The sequence below is a fragment of the Pristiophorus japonicus genome, chromosome 2 (genome assembly GCF_044704955.1).
Source record: "Pristiophorus japonicus isolate sPriJap1 chromosome 2, sPriJap1.hap1, whole genome shotgun sequence".
Classification (NCBI taxonomy): domain Eukaryota; kingdom Metazoa; phylum Chordata; class Chondrichthyes; family Pristiophoridae; genus Pristiophorus; species Pristiophorus japonicus.
In genome coordinates this window covers 2,669,351-2,689,088 of record NC_091978.1, presented here as the reverse complement: position 1 = coordinate 2,689,088, position 19,738 = coordinate 2,669,351, and the positions used below count along the sequence as shown (strand labels likewise).

The following is a 19,738-nucleotide window of genomic DNA, read 5'->3' as shown; positions in this document are numbered from 1 at the left end:
TTTCCTTCTTTCCTCTGTTGCTTCTCTCTTTTCTTTTCTTTTTTCTTTCTCTTTCTTTTCTTTTCTCTTCTTCTTTTCTTTTCTTTTCTTTTTTCTCTCTCTTTTCTTTTCTTTCTTTCTTTTCTTCTCTTTTTTCTCTCTCTTTTCTTTTTTTCTCTCTCTTTTCTTTTCTTTTCTTTTTTCTCTCTCTTTTCTTTTTTCTCTCTCTTTTCTTTTCTTTTTTCTCTCTCTTTTCTTTTCTTTTTATCTCTCTCTTTTCTTTTCTTTTTTTCTCTCTCTTTTCCTTTCTTTTTTCTCTCTCCACCACACACACACATCACACACACCCCCCCCCCCCCTCTTCTTCTTCCCCTCTCTCTCACCACTCTCTCACTACAACACACACCCCCCACCCAACCCCACACACACCCCCCCACCCCACCCCACACTCCACCCCCACCCCACCCCACTCACACCCTCCCCCCACCCCACCCCACCACCCCCCACCCCACACTCACCCCCCCTCCCCTCCCCTCCCCTCACTCTCCCCCCTCCCCCTCACTCTCCCCCCCACCCCCCTCCCCTCCCCTCCCCACCCCCTCACTCTCCCCCCCTCCCCCCCTCCCCTCCCCTCCCTCCCCCCCTCCCCTCCCCCTCTCTCCCCCCTCCCCTCTCCCTCCCCCTCTCTCCCTCCCTCCTCTCCCCTCTCTCTCCCCCCTCCCCTCCCCTCTCTCTCCCCCCTCCCCTCCCTCCCTCTCTCTCCCCCCCCTCCCCTCCCCTCTCTCTCCCTCCCCTCCCCTCCCCTCTCTCTCCCCCCCCTCCCCTCTCTCTCCCCCCCTCCCCTCTCCTCCTCCCCCTCCCCTCCCTCCCCTCTCTCTCCTCCCCCTCCCCTCCCTCCCTCTCTCTCCCCCCCTCCCCTCCCATCCCCCCTCCCCTCCCCTCCCCTCCCCTCCCCTCTCCTCCCCTCCCCTCCCCTCCCCCTCCCCTCCCCTCCCCTCTCCTCCCCTCCCCTCCCCTCTCCTCCCCTCTCCTCTCCTCCCCTCCCCTCTCTCTCCCCTCTCTCTCCCCCACCCCTCCCTTCCCCCTCCCCTCCCCTCCCCCCTCCCCTCCCCTCCCCTCCCCTCCCATCCCCTCTCTCTCCCCCCTCCTCTCTCTCCCCCTCCCCTCTCTCCTCCCCTCCCCTCTCTCTCCTCCCCTCCCTCTCCTCCCCTCCCCTCTCTCTCCCCCCGCCTCCCCTCTTTCTCCCTCCGCCTCCCCTCTCTCTCCCTCCCCTCTCTCCCCTCCCCTCTCTCTCCCCCCTGCCCCCCTCCCTCCCCCGCCCCCCTCCCTCTTCCCCCCCGCCCCCTCCCTCTTCCCCCCCCGCCCCCTCCCTCTTCCCCCCTCCCTCTTCCCCCCCTCCCTCTTCCCCCCCTCCCTCTTCCCCCCTCCCTCTTCCCCCCTCCCTCTTCCCCCCTCCCTCTTCCCCCTCCCTCTTCCCCCTCCCTCTTCCCCCTCCCCCTCCCCCCTTCCCCCTCCCCCCCCTCTCTCCCCCCCTCCCCCACTCTCTCTCTCCCCCACTCTCTATTCCCCCTCTCCCCCTCTCTCTTCCCCCTCTCCCCCCTCTCTCTTCCCCCTCCCCTCTCTCTCCCCTCCTGCCCTCCTCCCCCTCTCTCTCTTCCCCCCTCTCTCTCCCCCCCTCTCTCTTCCCCCCCATGCCCTCCCTTTCCACTCCATTCCCCCCCTTTCCACTCCCCTTTCCCCCTCCCCCTCCATTCCCTCCCTCCTCCCCCTCCATTCCCTCCCTCCTCCCCCTCCATTCCCTCCCTCCTCCCCCTCCATTCCCTCCCTCCCCCCCCATTCTCCCCCTCCCACTCCTCCCCTTCCACTCCCCCCTCCAGCCCCCTCCACTCCCCCATCCCCTCCCCCCACCCTCCACTCCACCATCCCCTCCACCCACCCTCCACTCCCCCATCCCCTCCCCCTTCCCCTCCCCCTCCACTCCCCCATCCCCTCCCCCCACCCTCCACTCCCCCATCCCCTCCCCCTTCCCCTCCCCCTCCACTCCCCCATCCCCTCCCCCCACCCTCCACTCCCCCATCCCCTCCCTCCACTCTCCACTCCCCCCACTCTCCATTCCCCCCTCCCCCTTCCCCCTCCCTCCACTCTCCCTTCCCCCTCCCTCCACTCTCCCTTCTCCCTCCACTCTCCCTTCCCCCTCCCTCCACTCTCCCTTCCCCCTCCCTCCACTCTCCCTTCCCCCTCCCTCCACTCTCCCTTCCCCCTCCCTCCACTCTCCCTTCCCCCTCCCTCCACTCTCCCTTCCCCCTCCCTCCACTCTCCCTTCCCCCTCCCTCCACTCTCCACTCCCCCTTCCCCCTCCCTCCACTCTCCACTCCCCCTTCCCCCTCCCTCCACTTCCCCCACCCCCTCCACTTCCCCCTCCTCCTCCTCCCCCTCCCCTCCTCCCTCTCTCCCTCCCTCCTGCTAACGGAGTACGCTTGAGCGTGGAGTTTTGCCACGGCTGCCGCTCCTCAGGCCGGTGTGGATGTGCGGAGAAGAGGCGGTGCCTGGAGAGCCTGCGCGAGGTCCCAGCAGGATGAAGCCCTGGTCCGAGCTGGTGCTACCCCACTCTCCCTCCATCCCTGGGCGCACTCCCATACACACACAGAGTGGTGATGCTGTGGGGTTCACTCCCAGGGTCAGTAATTGAGGCCGAGACTGTCAGCATTGCAGCTTGGACTGGTGAGGGCGGGGAACATGACTGGGACTATTTGCTCTGGTGGAGGGTAAATCTACCAACATTCTCAAACCATGCTCTCAGGATGGGCCGAATGGCACTGTGTGTGTTACTGCTGAGAGCATGGTTTGCGAATGTTGGCGGTGGGAGTAGGCGAGAGTTCAGGGGCCCCCGGTCGGTCAGACCCCAGTGACCGGCATCAGATAACTACATCAACACAGCAAGCGCTGGCCTGATCCACACAGCTTCCTTACTCCAGTCGGCAGAATGTTTGTGGTGGACCCTTCATGGGAACTGGCATTTCAAAATGCTGGGAATGAGGGAGGGGCAATGGGTTCGGAGGAACTGCAAATAACGGGCAGTGGAGATTCATACCAATCATCTCCTCTCACTGTCTCAATATCCCTTTCATTCCCTCTGTCTGTCTGCCTCGCTCTCCATCTCGCTCTCTCTCTCCATCCTGCTCTCTCTCTGTCTTGAAAGTGATTTAATTAAATCCGAAACTTGGATCTTAAATCTAAACAAAGCAAACTACGTAGGTATGAGGGGAGAATTGGCTAAGGTAGATCGGGGAACTACATTGAAAGGTATGATGGTAGACAAGCAATGGCTAGCATTTCAATAATTAATACATAATTTACAACAAACATACTTTACTTTAAGGCACAAAAACCCCACAGGAAAAGTGGTCCAACCGTAGCTAACAAGAGAAGTTAAAGATAGTATTAGATCAAAGGAGGAGATTTATAATGTTGCCAAAAAGAGCAGTAAGCCTGAGGATTGGGGGGATTTTAGAATTCAGCAAAGGAGGACCAAGAAATTGATGAAGAAAGAGAAAAGAGAATATGGGAGTAAACCAGCGAGAGACATAAAAACAGACTGTAAAAGCTTCTATAGGTGTGTAAAAAGCAAAAGATTAGCGAAAGTAAATGTGGGTCCCTTTCAGGCTGAGACGGAAGAAGTCTCAAAACAGATACACCACCTTGGGTGCTGTTGGGAGAGATGGCCCATCAGGGGAGGGCAGCAGCAGCCAAGTTCATGGCATCGTGGGTGGCTCTGTTGCACAGGAGGGCAGGAAAAAGAGTGGGAGTGCGATAGTGATAGGGGATTCAATTGTAAGGGGAATAGATAGGCGTTTCTGTGGCCGCAACAGAGACTCCAGGATGGTATGTTGCCTCCCTGGTGCAAGGGTCAAGGATGTCTCGGAGCGGCTGCAGGGCATTTTGGAGGGGGAGGGTGAACAGCCAGTTGTTCTGGTGCATATAGGTACCAAGGATATACGTAAAAAACGGGATGAGGTCCTACAAGCTGAATTTAGGCAGCTAGGAGTTAAAGTAAAAAGTAGGACCTCAAAGTTAGTAATCTCAGGATTGCTACCAGTGCCACGTGCTAGTTAGAGTAGGAATCACAGGATAGCGCAGATGAATACGTGGCTTCAGGAATGGTGCAAGGAGGAGGGATTCAAATTCCTGGGATATTGGAACCGGTTCTGGGGGAGGTGGGACCAGTACAAACCGGACAGTCTGCACCTGGGCAGGACCGGAACCAATGTCCTAGGGGGAGTGTTTGCTAGTGCTGTTGGGGAGGAGTTAAATTAATATGGCAGGGGGATGGGAACCTATGCAGGGAGACAGAGGGAAATAAAATAGGGGCAGAAGCAAAAGGTAGAAAGGAGATAAATAAAACTGGAGGGCAAAGAAATCAAAGGCAAAAGTCAAAAAGGTCCACATTACAACATAATTCTAAAAGGACAAAGAATGTTAAAAAAAACAAGCCTGAAGGCTCTATGTCTCAATGCGAGGAGCATTCATAAGATGGACGAATTAACTGCACAGATCGCTGTTAACGGATATGATGTAATTAGGATTACGAAGACATGGCTCCAGGGTGACCAAGGCTGGAAACTCAACATCCAGGGGTATTCAATCGTCAGGAAGGATAGACAGAAAGCAAAAGGAGGTGGGGTGGCGTTGCTGGTTAAAGAGGAGATTAATGCAATAGTAAGGAAGGACATTAGCCTGGATGATGTGGAATCTGTATGGGTGGAGCTGCGGAATACCAAAGGGCAGAAAACGCTCGTGGGAGTTGTGTACAGACCACCAAACAGTAGTAGTGAGGTAGGTGGATGGCATCAAACAGGAAATTAGGGATGCGTGCAATAAAGGTACAGCAGTTACCATGGGTGACTTTAATCCACATATAGATTGGGCTCATCAAACTGGTAGCAATACAGCGGAGGAGGATTTCCTGGAGTGTATAAGGGATGGTTTTCTAGACCAACTAGAGAGCTGGCCTTCCTAGACTGGGTGTTGTGTAATGAGAGAGAATTAATTAGCAATCTTGTGCGAGGCCTCTTGGGGAAGAGTGATCATAATATGGTAGAATTCTTCATTAAGATGGAGAGTGATACAGTTAAGTCAGAGACTAGGGTCCTGAACTTAAAGAAAGGTAACTTCGATGGTATGAAATGTGAATTGGCTAGGATAGACTGGCGAATGATACTTAAAGGGTTGACGGTGGACAGGCAATGGCAAACATTTAAAGATCACATGGATGAACTTCAACAATTGTACATTCCTGTCTGGTGTAAAAATAAAACAGGGAAGGTGGCTCAACCGTGGCTTACAAGGGAAATTAAGGATAGTTTTAAATCCAAGGAAGAGGCATATAAATTGGCCAGAAAAAGCAGCAAACCCGAGGCCTGGGAGAAATTTAGAATTCAGCAGAGGAGGACAAAGGGTTTAATTAAGAGGGGGAAAATAGAGTATGAGATGAAGCTTGCCGGGAACATAAAAACTATTTACAATATACCTTAATGATTTAGATGAGGGAATTGAGAGTAATATCTCCAAGTTTGCAGATGACACTAAGCTGGGTGGCGGTGTGAGCTGTGAGGAGGATGCTAAGAGGCTACAGATTGTCTTGGACAGGTTAGGTAAGTGGGCAAATGCATGGCAGATGCAGTATAATGTGGATAAATGTGAGGTTATCCACTTTGGGGGCAAAAACACAAAGGCAGAATATTATCTGAATGGCGGCAGATTAGGAAAAGGGGAGGTGCAACGAGACCTGGGTGTCATGGTTCATCAGTCATTGAAAGTTGGCATGCAGGTACAGCAGGCGGTGAAGAAGGCAAATGGTATGTTGGCCTTCATAGCTAGGGGATTTGAGTATAGGAGCAGGGAGATCTTACTGCAGTTGTACAGGGCCTTGGTGAGGCCTCACCTGGAATATTGTGTTCAGTTTTGGTCTCCTAATCTGAGGAAGGACATTCTTGCTATTGAGGGAGTGCAGCGAAGGTTCACCAGACTGATTCCCGGGATGGCAGGACTGACATATGAAGAAAGACTGGATCGACTAGGCTTATATTCACTGGAATTTAGAAGAGTGAGAGGGGATCTCATAGAAACATATAAAATTCTGACTGGATTGGACAGGTTAGATGCAGGAAGAATGTTCCCGATGTTGGGGAAGTCCAGAACCAGGGATCACAGACTAAGGATAAGGGCTAAGCCATTTAGGACCGAGATGAGAAGAAACTTCTTCACTCAGAGAATTGTGAACCTGTGAAATTCTCTACCACAGAAAGTTGTTGAGGGCAGTTCATTAGATATATTAAAAAGGGAGTTAGATGTGGCCTTTATGGCTAAAGGGATCAAGGGGTATGGAGAGAAAGCAGGAAAGGGGTACTGAAGTTGAATGTTCAGCCATGATCTTATTGAATGGCGGTGCAGGCTCGAAGGGCCGAATGGCCTACTCCTACACCTATTTTCTATGTTTCTATGTTATAATGGGGAATAAGGAAATGGTAGAGAAATTAAACAAATACAGAAGCTGCAATAAACTTCCCGGAAATAGTGGAGAACCAAGGGTCTAGCGAGAATGAGGAACTGAAAGAAATTAGTATTAGTAAAAAAATGATGAATGGGACTGAAAGCCAATAAATCCTGTGGACCTGATGGCCTACATCCTCAGGTTTTGAAAGAGGTGACTATAGAGATAGTGGATCCAAAATTCCATAGATTCTAGAACGGTTCCCGCAGATTGGAAGGTAGCTAATGTAACCCTGCTATTTAAGAAAGGAGGGAGAGAGGATTGGTTGATGGACAGAGAGTAGGAATAAACGGGTCATTTTCGGGGTGGTAGACTGTAACTAGTGGGGTGCCGCAAGGATCAGTGCTGGGGCCCCAGCTAGTCACAATCTATATCAATGATTTGGATGATGGGACCAAATGTAATATATCCAAGTTTGCTGATGATACAAAGCTCGGTGGGAATGTAAGTTGTGAGGAGGATGCAAAGAGGCTTCAAGGGGATACAGACAGGCTGAGTGAGTGGGCAAGAACATGGTAAATGGAATATAATGTGGAGAAATGTGAAGTTATCCACTTTGGTAGGAAAATAGAAAAGCAGAGTATTTTTTAAATGGTGAGAGATTGGGAAATGTTGGTGTTCAGAGGGACCTGGGTGTCCTTGTACACCAATCACTGAAAGTTAACAGGCAGGTACAGCAAGTGATTAAAGCAAATGGTATGTTGGCCTTTATTACAGGAGGATTTGAGTATAAGAGTAAAGACATCTTACTGCAATTATATCGGGCCCTGGTGAGACCACTCCTGGAGTATTGTGCACAGTTCTGGTCTCCTTACCTAAGGAAGAATATACTTGCCATAAAGGGAGTGCAACGAAGGTTCACCAGACTGATTCCTGGGATGGGGGGATTTCCCTGAGAGGAGAGATTGAGCAGAAGAGGCCGATATTCTCTAGAGTTTAGAAGAATGAGAGGCGATCTCATTGAAACATACAACATTCTTACAGGGCTCGACAGGGTAGATGCAGGGAGGGTGTTTCCCCCGGGCTGGGGAGTCTAGAACCAGGGGTCAGTCTCAGGATAAGGGGTCGGCCATTTAGGTCTGAGATGAGGAGAAATTTCTTCACTCAGAGGGTGGTGAATCTTTGGAATTCTCTGCCCCAGAGAGCTGTGGAGACTCAGTCGGTGAGTATATTCAAGACAGGGGTCGATAGATTTTTGGATATTAAGGGAATCAAGGGATATGGGAATAGTGCAGGGAAGTGGAGTTGAGGTCGAAGATCAGCCGTGATCTTACTGAATGGTGAAGCAGGCTCGAGGGGCCGAATGGCCTACTCCTCCTAATTCTTATGTTCTCTCTCTCTCCCATTCCCCCTCTCTCTTTCCATCCCACTCTCTCCATCTCTCTCTCTCTCTCTCTCTCTCCATATCCCACTCTCTCTTCATCCTGCTCTCTTTCTCCATCCTGTTCTCTCTTTCCATCCCACTCCCCTAGAGTCTAAAAATCTATTGACCTCTGGCTTGAATATACTCAACGACTGAGCATCCGCAGCTCTCTGAGGTAAAGAATTCCAAAGATTCACAACCTTTGGTGTGAAGACATTTCTCCTCATCTCAGTCCTAAATAATTAACCGGGGGAAGGCCAATTTCAGTGTGATGAGAATGGATCTGGCCCGGGTAAGTTAGAATCAAAGATAGGCGGGAAAACTGTACTGGAACAATGGGCTGCCTTTAAAGAGGAGATGGTTCGAGTACAGTCGAGGTACATTCCCACTGGGGGAAAGGCAGGGTAACTAAAGTCAGGGCTCCCTGGATGGTGAAACAGATCGAGAATATGATGAAGCAGAAATAGAGCGCATATTGACAGATGTCAGGTCGAGAATATGTCTGAGAATCAGACTAAATATAGAAAGGTCAGAGGGGAAGTGAGAAAGGAAATCAGAGGGGCAGAGAAGGTATGAGAATAGAATGGGGGCAGAGAGGGTATGAGAATAGAATGGGGGCAGAGAGGGTATGAGAATAGAATGGGGGCAGAGAGGGTATGAGAATAGAATGGGGGCAGAGAGGGTATGAGAATAGAATGGGGGCAGAGAGGGTATGAGAATAGAATGGGGGCAGAGAGGGTATGAGAATAGAATGGGGGCAGAGAGGGTATGAGAATAGAATGGGGGCAGAGAGGGTATGAGAATAGAATGGGGGCAGAGAGGGTATGAGAATAGAATGGGGGCAGAGAGGGTATGAGAATAGAATGGGGGCAGAGAGGGTATGAGAATAGAATGGGGGCAGAGAGGGTATGAGAATAGAATGGGGGCAGAGAGGGTATGAGAATAGAATGGCAGGCAACATCAAAGGGAATCTAATAGTCTTCTATAGGCTGAGAAATAGTAAACGGGTAGTAAGGTGGGGGGGGGGGGGCGATTAGGGACCAGGATGGAGACCTACACATGGAGGCAGAGGGTGTGGCTGAGGGACTAAATGAGGACTTTGCCTCTGTCTTCACCAAGGAAGAGGATGCTGCCATAGACAGAGTGAAGGTGGAGGTAGTGGAGACACTTGATGGGATAAAAATTGATCAAGAGGTATTAGAAAGGCTGGCTGTACTTAAAGTGGATAAATCACCAGGAGCAGATAGGATGTGTTATGTATGCATGTTAATGAATATACTGTAACACTAGACCACTGAATGTACCTTCACCCTGTATACACCATACCTGTACACCAGAGGGTGCTGCTGCTGGAGACCTAAGGGTCACCTGTACACTGCAGGTAACCCAGTATAAAAGGGAGCTCACCTCTTGGTGTCCTCACTCTAGAAGCTGTAATAAAGGACTTCAGTCTTCACAGTTCAAGTACTATACCCTTACCTCGTGGAGTCATTACTAGAGAGTGCTTGCATACACAATAACTGGCGACGAGGTTACGAATTTCCATGCACAACATGTCTACCTAAGCTATAATTCGCTGATGGGGAAGATTGGGATGCCTTTGTGGAAAGGCTAGAACACTTTTTCATCGCGAATGACCTGGCTGGGGACTCACCGACCTCGCTGGTGAACAAGCGCAGGGCCATCCCGCTCAGCAGTTGTGGGTCCAATATCCACGGCTTTGTCAGGGGCCTGCTGGCCTCAGCGAAGACAACGACCAAGAGCTATGGGGAACTTGTAACTTTAATACAAGAACAACTCAAACCTAAAGAGAGCATCCTCACAGCCAGACACCGGTTCTGCACCCACCAGCGGCCCGAAGGCCAAGAAATCACTAAGTATGCTGCAGATCTGAGAAGATTGGCTGCACCGTGTTATTTTGGTGACCACTTCACCGAAACACTGAGGAACATCTTTGTTATTGGAACGGGCCACGAGGGCCTCCTCCACAAGCTGCTCTCTGCGGACACTATGGTCACCCTGCAGAAGGCAATCAAAGTGAGCCAGGCCTTCATGATCTCGGTCTGCGACTCCAAACAGATGATGACCCACCCCCAGGACTCTAACCCGACGAGGACACTGAACAGAATGGCACCTTTCAGAGGCAAGGCTGTTGCCCCGAGTCCTGCAACCCTGAGTCCACCACATGGGGCCAACCGGCTAGTCCATGCTGGTGCTGTGGAGGAAACCACAGGGCCCCCCAGTGCCAATACAAAGACTATACCTACAAAGGCTGCAACACTAAAGGTCATCTCCAGCGGATCTGTAGAAGAAGTTTTACTCACCGAGTCGCTGAAGAGTTGACCGATCACTGATAAAGAAGAGGTGGCTCAGCCCCTGGAAGAAGAGCACGGAATATATACCTGCTCCATGTAGAATTTACCAATACCTCGCAAAGATTCCAGGTACCTTTCCCGTGCAGAGGGAAACCAACAGGCTGACAAACTGACCAAAGAAGGTGCCCGCATGGGAAAGTTCTGGGACTCCTCTGACACCGGCCGCATGGCAGCGGTCAAGAATAAGAACAGGGCAGCAGAGAGTACAGGGATAGTTTTGGCCCCGGACTTAAAAACAGTTCAGGCACAGGACCCAGTCCTGAAAGCTGTCCTGAACGTGCTAGCTAGAGGAGAGAGAGTAGAAGGTCCATACGGCACAGCAGCCATTACCGTTAAGGAAGGCATGCTGTTTAAAGAGGGACAATGGGTCGTGCCACAGCAGCACCAGAGGGAATTCCTAAAACTGGCCCATGAGGGTCCAGGAGCAGGACACCCCGGGCCTGAGACCACCTGGCAACGGGTGGAACAGGCAGGATGGTGGCCGGGACTCAGGGAGGATGTCCGCGAGTTCTGTGCGAACTGCCTGGTGTGTGCTGCGAACAACCCTGACCCCCAGAAAAGGAAGGTGTCCCTAGGACACGTCAGGAGGGTAGAGGGACCATGGCAGTCAATCCAAATCGACTACATCGGGCCCCTACCCACCGCCCAGGGAGGCTACAAATACTGCCTAGTCCTGGTGGACGTGTTCTCAAAATGGGTTGAAGCCTTCCCCTGCCGAACAGCCACCGCACTAGGGACAGCTAAGATTCTAGTGAGGGAAGTGTTCTCCCAGTGGGGACTCCCACAGTATGTGGAGTCGGACCAGGGGAGCCATTTCACCGGGCAGGTAATGCAGGCAACCCTTAAGATGCTCGGCATTGAGGGGCAATGGCACGTTGCCCACAATCCAGTCATCGGGCATTGTGGAGCATTTAAACCGCACCATTAAAGAAAGGCTGCGGAAGGAAACCGGAGACTCACCCCAAAAGTGGGTTGAGGTCTTACCGTTGGTCCTAATGGGGATCCGAGCAGCCAGTCAAAGAGCACCGGGTATTCCCCATACGAGCTCATGACTGGCCGGATCATTCGGACCCCCACCCATGTCCTAGCCCCAGTGCTCACAGAAGGTCAGCTCAGCGAGGTGAACCAGGACCGGTTTGTCAGGAACCTGTTTGAACACCTCAAACAGATTCACTGGCAGGCTGCTAGTAACATGGGCAGACAACATCAGGGGAACCAATTGCTGCTAGAACCCAGCAAACTCCACGAATGGGAGATAGGGGACCAGGTCATGGTGAGGAACTATACTCGGGTCGGGGTTTTTGAAGCATTATATATGGGGCCATACAGCATTGTGGACAAGGCAAGCCCGATGGTCTATGCCATAAAGCTGCCCCGCCGTACTAAGTGGTTCCACATCAACCAGTGCAAGCTGTACAACCCAGGGTCAGCCAAGCACAGAGGGCAGCCGGGAGGGGTGAACCGTCCTCAGGACAGGGACCCTCCGTGGGCCACCCCCGACGGTGGAGGGCCCACAGGGAATGTGGCAGGCTCAGAAACCGTGCCTATAGGGGCGGTGAATTGCAGTACTGGAGGGGCTATCCCACCCATCGTTTGGGATTCGGACGCACCCCCAGTAACCCAAGTCCTGAGAAGGACCCTCCGTACACCATGGCCAAAGATACCGTGGTCACCGACATCTGAACCTCAGCGATTCTACCCTAGGAGAAGGGCAGCCTGACAGGAAAGGCCGAAGGTCAGAAGTACAGAGGCTGCTCAGAGTAGGGACCACCAGCCAGCCACCTCCAGCGGTGAGGGTCTCACAGGAGCAGTAGCAACGAGCTGCCCCAGAGACAAGGGTCTCAAGGGCTGCGGGGAAACCCTAGCATCCAGGCGGCTATCAGGCCGCACAAGGCATGGGCCTGACAGGGACTAACCAGGCCACCCGGAGACGGGTGGCAGTTGTACATAGCTCTAATTTTAGTTTAAGGATATTTTAAGGTTTAGTTTAGAATTGAGGGTAATATTGCAGTAATGTTTAGGTGATTATTTTGAGTTTGTCTTGTGTGTCAGCCAGCCTGAGAGTAGTTCTCAAGGGCAGGATCCAGACATTACCAGGAGACCAATTGATGTTGTTTAATTTTAATCTAGGTTTTTTCCTTCTGTAATGTGGTTGTACGTTGCCTATATGCTGGTGAATATAATGTAACTGAAATGAAATGTAACTGTGCTGAAATGCAATTGTAGTGATTGAACCCCCTCCAAGCTGGGAGGGTATAAATGTAAAAAGTTTGTACCTGTAAAGGGAAAAGTGTGCATCTATGGTGATGTTGCATCAGTGTAATGCATTTTGGGTATTAGTTTAGCTAATTTATGGGGAAGGTTATCTCTTGGGAGTCAGGAACTTTGCTCACCTGGAGGATGACACCATAAGTGATATGGTATCACAGGGGGGAATGTAGAATTTACCAATATCTCGCAAAGATTCCAGGTACCTTTCCCCTGCAGAGGAGAAGAATCCCTTTCTGGGCTTTTAAAATGAGTTTAAAGGGGCAGACAAAGCCTGCGGGGGATAAAAGGGGATGCATTCATGGAGACCCCCCCCAGTGTTTGGACTCATCGGAAAGGGAATTCAAAATGGACCTAAATTACAGAAGCTTGAGATCCCCTAAACATCGATGGGAAGGAGCATATCAATTTTAAGATTCTACAACATTTTGGCTGCAAAAAAAAAAGAGTTACCAAATACAGGAGGTGGGGCCAAATTCGTGTATTAAAGACCCCAGAGTGTCTGGGGGAACTATTCACCCTCTGAGAGATAATCGAATTACCCAATCAAGCACAATGGAAATCATGGTCAAGAAACTGGACAATCCTAAAACAATGCAAACCCAGTGATAGCACATTCTCACACCCTAATCGAGTTACTGCTGACAAAGGAGACATTTGAAAATCAGTGGACAGAACAGTGTAAACAGAACCCAAGAGATTTGATGGGAGATAACAGAGCCTTTTTTTGGAATATATCTATCCCCCAGTTTTACAAGGAAAGACCAGCAAGGAGCAGCACGCAGACTGGAACACAGAAACTAGCAGAAGATAGGAGAGAAGCAGAGCACAGACTGGAACACAGACACAGACACAAGCAGCCGGAGCTGGGGAGTGAAGAAATAGAGCAGTGAAGGAAACTACTAGAACTCATCAAGAACTGACCGAGCGCGAGGCCCACGAAACGGAAGGTTCTCAGCAACCAAATTGACAACCCGGGCCACCACAACCAGCGAAACGACCAACCAAAACCAACTCAGCAAACACCGAAGAATCGACATTTATTTCCACTCTACAATCTACTTCTGAACGACCAACGGGGGAGAAATTACCAAAAGGGACTAACTAAACTATTTCTAACCAAAGAAAGTGGGTACTTACCACATACATCCAAAACGCAACTTAGCGCATCAACGGATGCACCCCAACCGAAGACTACGCAGTCCGAAGTCCTCTCCTCCGTCCGGGGTACGGCTCGCCTAGAAGGCCAAGTGCAGCGAACCCCGAAACCGTGATTCACCGGCAACTGTCTAAAGGGATTGGTGAGCATGGCCCCTGAACCCCCCAGAGTTATAACTTAGTTAGTTAGGGGAATTGGGAGGAGGGAGGCTGGGATAACTTGTGTAAAAGTATCTGCATTTGCCTTTTTACCCCATTTAGAGTTTAAGCCGTATTCTTTTCCCCACAGACTGTAATTGGACAATTTATTCAATGTGTTGTACCCCTCAGTGTGTATTGGTCTGTGTGTGTTATTAAAGGTGTGCCTTTTACTTCTTTGTAAACACAATAAAGCCATACCTGCTTCCTACCTTGAAACCGATTGTCTGTCCAAGTCTGTCACCGTCCCTTCATAATTACAGTGTCTAGAACCAAGGGTGTGGGAGCGATTCGGAACCGTTCATATAAGGTCAGAAGGGAAAGCTGACCCCCTGCAAACCACCCCTTACATCCACCGAGAGCTCCCTGTGGAAAATGGAAGTAGAAATCAACGGTGTTCCAGTCTCGATGGAGATCGACACAGGGGCGAGCCAGTCGTTGATGGATCAGACGGCCTTTGAGAAACTCTGGAACAATCCCTCCAAACAACCCAAAATGTTCTCAATCCAGGCGAAGCTGCTCACCTCCACAAAAGGCACCATCCCAGTCATTGGCAGCGTGGATGTCCAGGTGTCCCATGGCGGCGCGATGTACAAGCTCCCCCTGTGGATCGTTGCCGGTGATGGTCCAACGCTGCTGGGAAGAAGATGATGGATGAAGCAAATCCAAATCTGTCGGAGCGACGAAGGCCTCCGAGCCCCGGCGATCGACATCCTACGTAGCCCCAAACTTGGATCCATTGCAGCCCCTGGAAATCTTACCGTCCAGCTCGACTGCGTGGTGACGACACAGACCGCACAACTCAACGGCGAGATGATCCAACCCAAACGACCAGACCTCACCTTCCGGGCCGTGGCAGGACTCCGAGGGAAGAAGATCGGTGCAGAAGGTAGATTCCCGGCGTCCGTGGCAGAACCTAGGGAGAAAAGGATCACCACAGCCTACCTCGCGGAGAGAGAGAAGATGGCGCCCGCACCACGAGGTGAAGCACCTGGAATCAAGATGGCCATGACCAGACCACGAGGGGCAGCGTTGAGGGAGCAACACGTGATGCCGAGCGGCGAACCGGATTGGGGTAAAGATTGGAAGGCCCTCTTAAAGGAGACCGGCAACCAAAAACAATTAAAGGGACAGTTCCACTCTAGGCACAGCGATGCCAGTGATATTAAAGATAAAAATGCAGTGAATGAATGCAGGTATACAAATGTACTGTTAAATGGTGATGCCGGAAAGGCTAATGGGAGAAATGTAACGAATGCTTCAAAAAGTGATGTAAATAACAAGTTTGTACTGTTGAACAGTAATTCTAACGTGATAAACGTAACCTTGTATAGAGATACTGATACACAAGAAAGCGTTGTAAGTGCAAAATGTGAAAGTGTAAAGAGATATAACAATGTTGAGTCGACTAGTTGCGATCGGAGCCAAAGATAGAATGATAAATGATACCGGGTTCTACAGGTATACTATCAATGCCAGAGGAATCCCCCCCGTGGGAGACCCCCAGGTCCAGCGGGCTACCTGACCATGTAGCCTGGACCTTTGGGACCAATGTGATGCCCCAGGAAGGGCTCACACACACCCAGTGGGAGCAGACCCACTGCAGGGACAGTGGTCAATGGGCAGCACAGTCACCACCACTGGCAGCCTGCCCCAGTTCGGTCCTACACCCCCTGACCACCAGGGCCAGCACCGGCAGCAAGAGGCCAGTACCCTCCAGCTTTCTCGGCGGACCCTGGGATGGTCAGACTTTCTTCACCAATGGAGGACAAGGAGCCCACACAGTCCTGTGGCCCTGCTCACCACCAAACACCACCACCTACCCATTCTACAGTTGTATGTATCTTACCCATTGCACTGGCTCCACCACTGAGGGATCCCACAACAGTGACACCCACATGGTCTTTGTGTGGGGGGGGTGTGGGGGAATGGATGTGTGCAGCCGCGAGCACAGGGGTCACACCTGGCACCCACACAACCCTCGCTATAACCTCCCACAGCCCACTACTGATCACCTCCCCATGTCATGGCAATAAGGACTTGGGAAAGGCTTAGGGTGGGGAGGAGTGTTGTTATGTATGCATGTTAATGTATGTACTGTAACACTAGACCACTGAATATACCTTCACCCTGTATACACCATACCTGTACACCAGAGGGTGCTGTTGCTGGAGACCTAAGGGTCACCTGTACACTGCAGGTAACCCAGTATAAAAGGGAGCTCACCTCTTGGTGTCCTCACTCTAGGAGCTGTAATAAAGGACGAAGGTCACTACAGTTCAAGTACTACAACATCTTGTGGAGCCATTACTAGAGAGTGCTTGCATACACAATAGAATACTATGTAGAGTTCTGGTCTGCTTACCTAAGGAACGACCATAGAATGGTTACAGTACAGAAGGAGGCCATTCCGACTTAGGGTGGTACACAGCTGACACTAACTGTTTTCTCAACCTGCCCTGCCACCTTCAACGATTTGTGACATATACCCCCGGTCTCTCTGCTCATGCACCCGGTTAGGATTGTACCCTTTAATTTATATTGCCTCTCCTTGTTCTTCCCACCAAAATGGATCACTTCGCACTTTTCCGCATTAATTTTTATCTGCCACGTGTCCGCCCATTCCACCGGCCTGTCTATGTCTTCCTGAAGTCTATCCCAACCCACCTCACTGTTCACTGTACCTCCAGCAGAGCTGGTCTCCAGTCGCCCTGGTTAACCCTTGCCACTGGACCAAGACCTCGCTCTGTCGAGCCCGTGTGGTGGCTGGTGTGTAACGGTCACCCCACGTTAAAAAAATCCACCCACAGGCATCTTCCACCCTTCAACATGTAGTTCGGGTTCTTCATTCGAAACACCTGTGAACTCATCCTTTTTTTTGGCGTGGAAGCAAGTCATCCTCGTTTCGCGTGACTGCCTATGATGATACTTCCAAGTTTTGTGCCATCTGCAAGTCTTGAAATTGTGCCCTGTACACCCAGATCCAAGTCATTAATATATATCAGGAAAAGCAGTGGTCCCAGTACTGACCCCTGGGGAACACCACTTTATACCTTCCTCCAGTCCCAGAAACAACCGTTCACCCCTACTCTCTGTTTCCTGTCACCGAGACAATCCGTATCCATGCTGCCCCTGTCCCTTTTATTCCGCGGGCTTCACCTTTGCTGCCAAGCCCATTGTGTGGCACTTTATCCAACACCTTTTGGAAATCCAGGTACACCACACCAACTGCACTGCCCTCATCAACCCTCCCTGTTATCTCATCAAAAAACTCAATCAAGTTGGTTAAACACGACGTGCCTTTAACAAATCCGTGCTGGCTTTCCTTAATCAATCCAAACTTCTCCAAGTGACTGTTAATTTTATGGTTTCTAAAAACTTCTCCACTACCGATTGGCCTATATTTGCTGGGTTTATCTTTACAACATTTTTTGAACAAGGTGCAATTCTCCAGCCCTCTGGCACCGCCCCCGTGCCTATGGAGGATCGGAATATTATGGTCAGTACCTCTGCGATTTCTGCCCTCAATTCCCTCACCATCCTCCAGGTGTGGGCTCACCAGGGTTCGACATAATGGCACTAAGACTTATACTGCAATCCTTTTGTAATAAAGATGAATCCCCTTTGCAGCATCTTCTCTCAACTTACTTTCCCACTTGGCTTTGTATCGTCACAAAACTTGGATATATTACATTCAGTCCCCTCATCCAAATCATTGTGAATAGCTGGGGTCCCAACACTGATCCTTGCGGTACCCCACTAGTTACAACCTGACAACCCAAAAATGACCCGTTTATTCCTCCTCTCTGTTTACTGTCTGTTAACCAATCCTCAATCCATGCTAGTATATTAGACCCACAATCCCATGGGCCCTAATTTTGTGTAATAACCTCTTGTGTGGCACCTTATCACCAGTGACATGGTCGTGGGATTAAGCTACTGCCATTTCTGGGGGTGTCTGCATTCCATCAAACAGGGGAGATCTGTTTAGCTCCACAATGATATCAATGGATGTATTTGTCAGCACTCGCAGCTCGCAGTCACAAGGATGGGGAGAGTGTTGTGTGTGAGACCTCAGTCACTCTCTGACCTTTGAGAGATGGCTATGATTTAATTCAATATCTTCCTACAGCACCAGAGCTCCTCTGCTGAAGTTGCAGACTCCCACTGGGGTACATCCCACACACACTGACTCTCACTGGAGTATGGGTCCCACACACACTGACTCTCACTGGGGTACAGTCCCACACACACTGACTCTCACTGGGGTACAGTCACACACACACTGACTCTCACTGGTGTACGGGTCCCACACACACTGACTCTCACTGGTGTACGGGTCACACACACACTGACTCTCACTGGGGTACAGTCACACACACACTGACTCTCACTGGGGTACAGTCACACACACACTGACTCTCACTGGGGTAAAGTCCCACACACACTGACTCTCACTGGGGTACAGTCCCACACACACTGACTCTCACTGGGGTACAGTCACACACACACTGACTCTCACTGGGGTAAAGTCCCACACACACTGTCTCTCACTGGGGTACATCCCACACACACTGACTTTCACTGGGGTAAAGTCCCACACACACTGACTCTCACTGGGGTACAGTCCCACACACACTGACTCTCACTGGGGTAAAGTCCCACACACACTGTCTCTCACTGGGGTACATCCCACACACACTGACTCTCACTGGGGTACAGTCCCACACACACTGACTCTCACTGGGGTACAGTCCCACACACACTGACTCTCACTGGGGTACAGTCCCACACACACTGACTCTCACTGGGGTACAGTCCCACACACACTGACTCTCACTGGGGTACGTGTCCCACACACACTGACTTTCACTGGGGTAAAGTCCCACACACACTGACTCTCACTGGGGTACAGTCCCACACACACTGACTCTCACTGGGGTACAGTCCCACACACACTGACTCTCACTGGGGTACAGTCCCACACACACTGACTCTCACTGGGGTACGGGTCCCACACACACAGACTCTCACTGGGGTACAGTCCCACACACACTGACTCTCACTGGGGTACAGTCCCACACACACTGACTCTCACTGGGGTATGGGTCCCACACACACTGACTCTCACTGGGGTACATCCCACACACACCGACTCTCACTGGGGTACAGTCCCACAAACACTGACTCTCACTGGGGTACAGTCCCACACACACTGACTCTCACTGGGGTATGGGTCCCACACACACTGACTCTCACTGGGGTACAGTCCCACACACACTGACTCTCACTGGGGTACGGGTCCCACACACACTGACTCTCACTGGAGTACAATCCCACACACACTGACTCTCACTGGGGTACGGGTCCCACACACACTGACTCTCACTGGGGTACGGGTCCCACACACACTGACTCTCACTGGGGTACAGTCCCACACACACTGACTCTCACTGGGGTACAGTCCCACACACACTGCCTCTCACTGGGGTACGGGTCCCACACACACTGACTCTCACTGGGGTACAGTCCCACACACACTGACTCTCACTGGGGTATGGGTCCCACACACACTGACTCTCACTGGGGTACAGTCCCACACACACTGACTCTCACTGGGGTACGGGTCCCACACACACTGACTCTCACTGGGGTACGGGTCCCACACACACTGACTCTCACTGGGGTACGGGTCCCACACACACACAGACTCTCACTGGGGTACGGGTCCCACACACACACAGACTCTCACTGGGGTACAGTCCCACACACACTGACTCTCACTGGGGTACAGTCCCTCACACACTGACTCTCACTGGGGTACGGGTCCCACACACACTGTCTCTC

The 19,738-nt window shown here is 51.3% G+C and overlaps 1 protein-coding gene across 4 annotated transcripts in view; it reads left to right on the top strand.

The window, feature by feature from the left end:
• adam19a (ADAM metallopeptidase domain 19a) overlaps positions 1–19,738 on the top strand; it is a 249,840-nt gene that overhangs the window by 671 nt on the left and 229,431 nt on the right. The gene's annotated exons all lie outside the window — the stretch shown is intronic.